The following is a 7,120-nucleotide window of genomic DNA, read 5'->3' as shown; positions in this document are numbered from 1 at the left end:
CTTTTCTTCATGGCTGTAGGAGACTAGACTGAGCAATGGCCTCAAGCTGCAGCAAAGGAAAATTATGGTGAGAGTACTGCATCCAGTTCTGGGCACCACACTTTAACAAGGATGTGGCCAAGCTTGAGAAAGTCCAAGGAAGAGACACCCATATCAGCACAGTCTTACATGGCAAGCCACGCGAGGAAAGTCTGAGGGATCTGGGACTCTTCAGCCTGAGGAAAAGAAGGCTGAGAGGGGACCTGGTAGCAGCGTATTGTTGCACTAGAGGAGTACATCAAGGGCTTGGTGAGCATCTGTTCACCATGGCATCCGAGGGGAGAATTGGAGTAATGGCCACAAACTCCTGGAAGATCAATTCAGGCTCAACATTAGAAAAAACTTCTTCACAGTCAGGGTGTCCAGACTGGGAAATAAGCTCTTTCCAGAGCTTGTGCAATCACCTACCCTAGTAAACTTCAAGAGGAGACTAGACAGTCACCTTGCTGGGATCACCTGACCCCAGTTTTCTTTCCTGCTTGATGCAGGGGGCTGGACCTGATGATCTTCCAAGGTCCCTTCCAGCCTTACAATCTATGAATCTATGCTGGAGATTAGGAAAAGCATTTGGACTGTGAGGGTAAAACTAGTCAAGTATCAGAACAGGCTGTGTAGAAAAGTTGTGGATTCTCTGTTCCTAGAATTTTCAAGGGTAGGTTGGACAGACACTTGGCTGTGATGGTTTAGTCAGGTGATCGTGCCTTGATCAGAAAGCTGGACTAGATGACCTTGTAAGCACTGGCAAAGTGTACGGGGTGCATGCAGGTACATGTGCATCCCCTGAGTGTGGTGGTGCACCCCCTGCAAAAAGGCGCCACTGACATTGCTGGCAGTGCCTGTGGGCAGTCGCCACTCATCACCCCCTCCTTGCAACCGACACCACAAGCATGCGGCTGCCTGAGGCAGCTCCCCACTTGCCTCTGCCATGCTTCCACTGCTGACAGCGCCGCTGCTGCCTGTGGGAGCTTGCCATACCCGCAGCCTCCGGGGGCATGTGGTATTCATGCTTGTGAGCCCTACTTTCCTATGATCCTTTAAATTCCCACAACTCTGTTTGGAAAAAACCCCTACAGTTAACATCTTTTAGCACTGGAGAGTGGTAGTGGTGCCCCCCTTTAATGCAGTAGCCTTAAGGAACTTACTAGGAGATCTAGGTTCTCCTTGGACATATAGGGTGCATCCAGATAAGTGCGCATGTGCAATAGATGGTGCTGCAGACTTGTTTGTGGTGCTGTACACCACACATGCAGGCATTCCCCACACTGCTAATTTGCAGGGGAGGGGAGGGTATTTGACTCCAGGATCTCTGGAGCCTCCAGATCACAGGAGATACCAGTGTCAAAAAAACCCTGTGCCTAAAAAAAATGGGGTAGTGTATGTGATAGCAGCGTGTGTCACCTGAAACCAGAGCCTGCCTAGCTGGAGGCACACTCCAGCTGCTAGCTAGGTGCCCTGCTGCAGGATCGTGGTGGCTGCAGCCCCTGGAGGCCCCCAATACTCCAGGTAAGGCTGCTGGGGCCAGTGCAGGTGCTGGCCAAAGCCTTCCCTACCCCATGCAGGGCAATGTACTACACACCAGAGCGCTCATGTACAGGAATTCCCCAAGGACAAATAGTGGACATATTGTGCCACTGCTGTTTGTCCCCAGGGAAATTCATGCTCCTGCTCATGGCGATGCGACCATAGGCATATAAATTTGCACCTTCTCAAGACAATGCCACATCCACCACTATGTGCTAGGAAAGGCTGAGAGCATCCTATATCGCTCTGGGTGAAGTTGGACCACTGGGCAGCAAAAAAGTGGTGGAAACGTATTGGACCAGAGTAAAGTAAAAGGGAGCCTGTCTTGGTGGCCCAGTTGGGTGGCTGTTGCCTAGCGAGGGAGCTCCAATGCTGTTTATGCATGTTGCATTAAATAGTCCTCCTCCTATCCTTCTGGATTTTTATTTATTTAAGATCCCTTGGATTTTAGGATAACTTGTTTAGACCACTTGGCAGTCTAACAAAGCTCTGAGAAGTGGCCAGATTGGCTTGTCAGATCCCTGACATTGCAAGGAGCTGTCAAAAGACACCAAATTATTCAGCAAACAGGGGCATTTTGGGAATATTAATCCTTGAGCCTCAGGGTGTTGGCAAGGAAATTTTCTCTGACCAGCATGCCAAAGTCTGTGGTTCTAGCTTCCTAAGTGAGGACAGGAATTCACTGCAGATGCATATTTTTTATAGTGGCTTAAGTTTACTATCTTATATCTTCCTGCCCAAATAAATAATCAAGGATTAAAAATTTTAGTCTTGGAGAGAAATTTTTGTTCATTTTCTGGCTTGCTTTGCTCATAAGCCAAACTATGATCTTTCAGTTCCTGTCTGAAGGGAGAGACTTGACAACCTGCTTCTAAAATTTTGCATTTTGCTGATATATACTGACTGTAACCATGGCACACAGTTATTATTAAAGGGGAGTTTCCATGCTGAATTTGCTAGGAGCTAATGGGAAGTCTGTCAGTGTCTGTAGGTCTGAGTAGAACCACAGTCAAGATGCTCACCAGTACCAACAAAAAATACTATCTCTGGCTGGAGCAGCTTAAATTATTTATGCAAAGGATGTATTGCCTTCACCTGATGCCATCTTGATGACATAGGTTCACTTCTCAGAAGTAACTCAGAGGATTGCACATTCACAGAAAATGGGCAGTGATCTCCAATACAGGAATGATGTTGAATGAAAGTATTGATTTAATAACTTTTCTAACCTTACATAAAAACCCACTGATTTGGCCCATTTGATCTTCTGTCCCTTCAGTGGAATGCCACTCATTTGTGTAAAGCTCATATAAATGGGCTTTTTTAAAACAAAGGGGTGGGTTGAGGAGATGAAAAAGCACCCGCTGTTTGTGGACAGGCTACATCAGCACAACCCAGCTTCAACAGCAAGTCCAACTTGGGGAAGGAGTAGCAGCTGTAGCAACTCACCCCAACTTAAAAAGGGTCTGAAGCTTTATAGTGTCTGTGGTTGTGCCTTGATTAGCTGTGAGTACTACTTTCTGCATGAAGGCCTAACACAGCCATTGAATAGAGACATTTTACAACATCTACAAGAGGTGGAGTTTTCTCTTGTGTAGCTCTCATGATGACTGAAAGGGTTTGTAGAGCCTTGCCGAGGCCCCTTGCCTTAAGCTGCCTTCCAGTTCAGATAAGCCTTGCTACATAGCTGGTACAGCAAAAGAGGGCCGGGTACAAGAACCTTCAGTAAATAACATGTGCCACAACCTAAAGGGCCAAAAGTAATTGCATTCAAACAGGAAATGTGACCATAATAATTTATCTGATGATTAATAGCTTTTAAATTACACTACCTCCAGTCTGGCATTAAATAAAACATTTTTTTTCTTAAATATCCTTTGAATGCTAAAATTTTAATCCACTAGTTTGTCAGAGGGTGGCAATGTAAGAACACAAAATAACCACATGGCCAATTAGCTAGTGCTTCCTATGTTGAGCAGCCAGGCTTCCCTGAAAGAGTCACAGCATTCCCTTTGTTTACTACAGTCATATTCCAGTTGAGGTTTCTGTGAATGCTATTCAAAACAAGACAGGGTGGTCCTGAAAAAACACACTGCCTAATGCTGAGCTGTATCATACATTTATACTTATCCAGACAGAGACAAACATGCTCTGCTTATTTACAGTTCACCCAGGCTCATCCTGAGGCTGAATTTATTCCCAGTTTGCCAGAGAAAATACAGAAGGCAGTCTGGCAGTTTCACGTCTCGCTTGCAGGGAGTTATCCGGGTGTCACTCCTACTAGACTCTTTTGCACTTGACAGGAGCCCAGACTCCTCAACTTTAGTAACCCCTACAGTTCTTAAATAAATTACCATTCCCTGAAAAGCTAAGTAGCTGTTTATTTACCATTAAAACATTAACACATGAACCAGAACATCCAATGTGATCTCTTATTTTTCTTTTTTTTCTTCCACTCATACCTAAAATCCTTACTTTAGAGGACTATAGCTATGACGACTAGAAGTAAAAAATATTTCTGTGTAGTTAATTTACATTGTTCTTTGTTATTATGGTATATGTGTATCTCTACTCTTTTCCAGCTACAAAATGTTTCTACGGTCACCTGTATATCAGTGTCAACCACAAACATTGAAATGCTTTGCTGTGTGCTTATGTAGCCTGAATTTACCATGTATTGAAAATATCTAAACAGATGCAAGTCTCTACATAGAGCAATGTATCCCTATGCCCACACACACAACCTGCTAAAATGAGCATGCATTTAATAAAACAATTACCTGTTTCATTATGTGGATGGAAAATTCTTTATTCTTGCACTGGTGCTTGTTAATGATGATGAGTACCGCTAGGTGGTGCTAAGGTACCCTGATGTCCCTTTGAACATACTGCAGAAACTGCATTAGCCCTGGGGTATGCTTGCTGTCAAACATGTGCACCTTTTACATAGCTGTACTAATGTGAAATGAGGCTATTATTCCACAGACTCAGGCCTGGCTACTGGAAGACATTCATGACCATACTTGGCATACCAGCATTTTTAGAAATTGGTGCCTAGTACTTTGAGAACTCTAAAACTCCATCCTTTTCCCAATAGTATCAGGATTTGGGTTGGGATGGACTGCAGGCTTAAACTAATCATTGCCAATTTTAATATCCTTTTTGGTGATGAAGTATGCCCAACTACCATGTCTTTTCAAGAAGTTTCAGAGTGGCAATGGGTACTGTTGAAGAGCTTGTATGCTAAAGCAACCAATTCTCAGGGAGCAATATCCAGGATAGCAGTCTCTGCTCTGCAGATCACCACTTCTGTTTAGTGTAGCCACCTCAGTGTGGTGCTGTGAGTGGGCTAGTTAGCTCTACTAGGAGCTAGACCTTAGCCAAGGTGCAGCACTGTGTGAACTAGTTATGCTGTTTCCAACTAAGGAAGGAGGTTTAAGATATCCCTGAACTGGAAATAGTATAATTATGTTCATGTAATGTTGCAGGCAGGCGAATTAGTCTGCCTCTCAGCAAGACGAGTTAACCCACCTGCAGCACTGCAGTATAGCGGCTGCATTAACTGGAACTGGAGATCAGTGGAGTTTGTGGGTGTGTCCCAGATATTGTTCCAGCAAAGCTGATTGCTTTTAGGAGCATGGGTGAATGTGGCTCTGTTTTTTCTAGTTTGGGAACTAGCCCCAGCTTCCTTTTGAACTAGAAGCAGCATAACTATTCACAAGGCATAATGCAGAGTCATGCTGCGTCTTTGACACTGGGACACAGTGATAAAATTCAGACTGTTCTGAAAAACTCGCTTTACATATGTATATTTGTAAAACAGCTGACTCTAGGGTATTAAGGACCTCAGACAATATTCGCAGCATATTTGTTTCTTAGGTATTATACATAAAACATTGTGGACTAACACAATGCAAACATAATGAAAATCTTTACTCAAGAACTTTCACTCCTAGGACATGCATTTCCCTTCATATTTATTGCAAACATTTACAATTGGTGTTGTTGACCATGTCTACTTTATACTATAAGATCTTGGAACAGTGATTCACCTTTAGGGATCAAATACTACATACATTCACAGAATTACATTAACAAAGTAAGAGTATTGGGGCAGAAAGATCTGTCTGTTTGTTTGTCACATATAGAGTGGTAGGCCGGGGATGACTAGTTCTGATTTCTAGCATAAGTAAAGACAGTGGTACATTGTCATGTGGTAGGAGGGTTCTGTGATCTGTTTCTTTGTTGGGCTAGATAAGGAGCTGAGACTGACAGGTCTTCAGTATATTGGGGCAGTAGGATAAAAGTTTGAAGTACTCTGTACAAATCCAAGTACAAATCCAAATCATTCTCATAAGTATGTTCCTTTAGGTGACTTTCCCTAGGAGGGTGATCCACATCAACAGGGTGAGGGGCCTAGGATCCCTGTAGGACCATAGGAAAGATTTAGCTGCCTCAAAAGGGTGATCTAGAGCATGTAAACATTCAGCCGAGGCACTTAAGTCTTCCATTAGGAAATGCTAGAAACAGGGGGCAGTGTTCCATACAGCTTTGATGCCTGACTCCAGGCTGTACTTGAACACTTCTGTTATCTTGAAATCCAGAATGGCCCAAAAATAAGTGCCTAACTTACAATGCTAGCAGCATTCATTGCAGGGCAGAGTATAGTGCCTATAAAAACCATCCTTCTCCAGTGGTGGGGGTGGTACTCACATTTTGCAGACTAGCCTAGTAGTTATAGCTCTTGCCCAGGCTGGGGAAGGCTTAGGTTCTAGGTCTACCTCAATCTGAGGGGACTTACATCATGACTTGTGTTTCTCAGGGCAGTGGCCTTCCTGTTGATATTAGTTTACTGCAGCCAGGAATGCAATATTCATGCAACTAGACGGCAACCAAGCAAGAAGAAGACTGACTCTATAGACTGGTGATGAACACACGTCTTATGAAGGAGGGAAGGTGGAGTTCTGGGTCCCTGCTGCCATGCTTATTTTTATCTTTAATCAATGAGGCAAATGTGGTTCCCATTTTCAAAAAAGGGAGAAAGGAGGACCCAGGAAACTATAGGCCAGTTAGTCTTACCTCAGTCCTGGGTAAGCTTTTTGAGAGAATTATCCTGGCGCATGTCCGCAAGGGGCCAGCAGGGGAGATTATGCTTAGGGGCAACCAGCATGTGTTCATTAGAGGCAGGTCCTGTCAGACCAACCTGGGGGCCTTCTATGACCAGGTCACAAAATCCTTAGGCACAGGGGTAGCAGTGGACATAGTCTTTCTGGACTTTAGGAAGGCCTTCGACACTGTCTCTCACCCCATTCTCATTAACAAACTAGGAGACTGTGGTGTCAATACCTACACAGTCCAATGGGTCACTAGTTGGCTGGAGGGCTGCACCCAAACAGTGGTGGTGGGAGGGTCTTATTCAACCTGGAGAGATGTGGGCAGTGTGGTTCCGGTTCGGTCCTCGGGCCTGCACTGTTTAACATCTTCATCAGTGGCTTGGACGGGGGTGTAAAAAGCACCCTGTTCAAATTTGCAGATGACACTAAGATGTGGGGAGAAGTGG

This window comes from Gavialis gangeticus, unplaced genomic scaffold (genome assembly GCF_001723915.1).
Source record: "Gavialis gangeticus isolate Ggan-Ray unplaced genomic scaffold, GavGan_comp1, whole genome shotgun sequence".
Lineage (NCBI taxonomy): Eukaryota > Metazoa > Chordata > Crocodylia > Gavialidae > Gavialis > Gavialis gangeticus.
Note: the sequence above shows the minus strand (reverse complement) of the source record.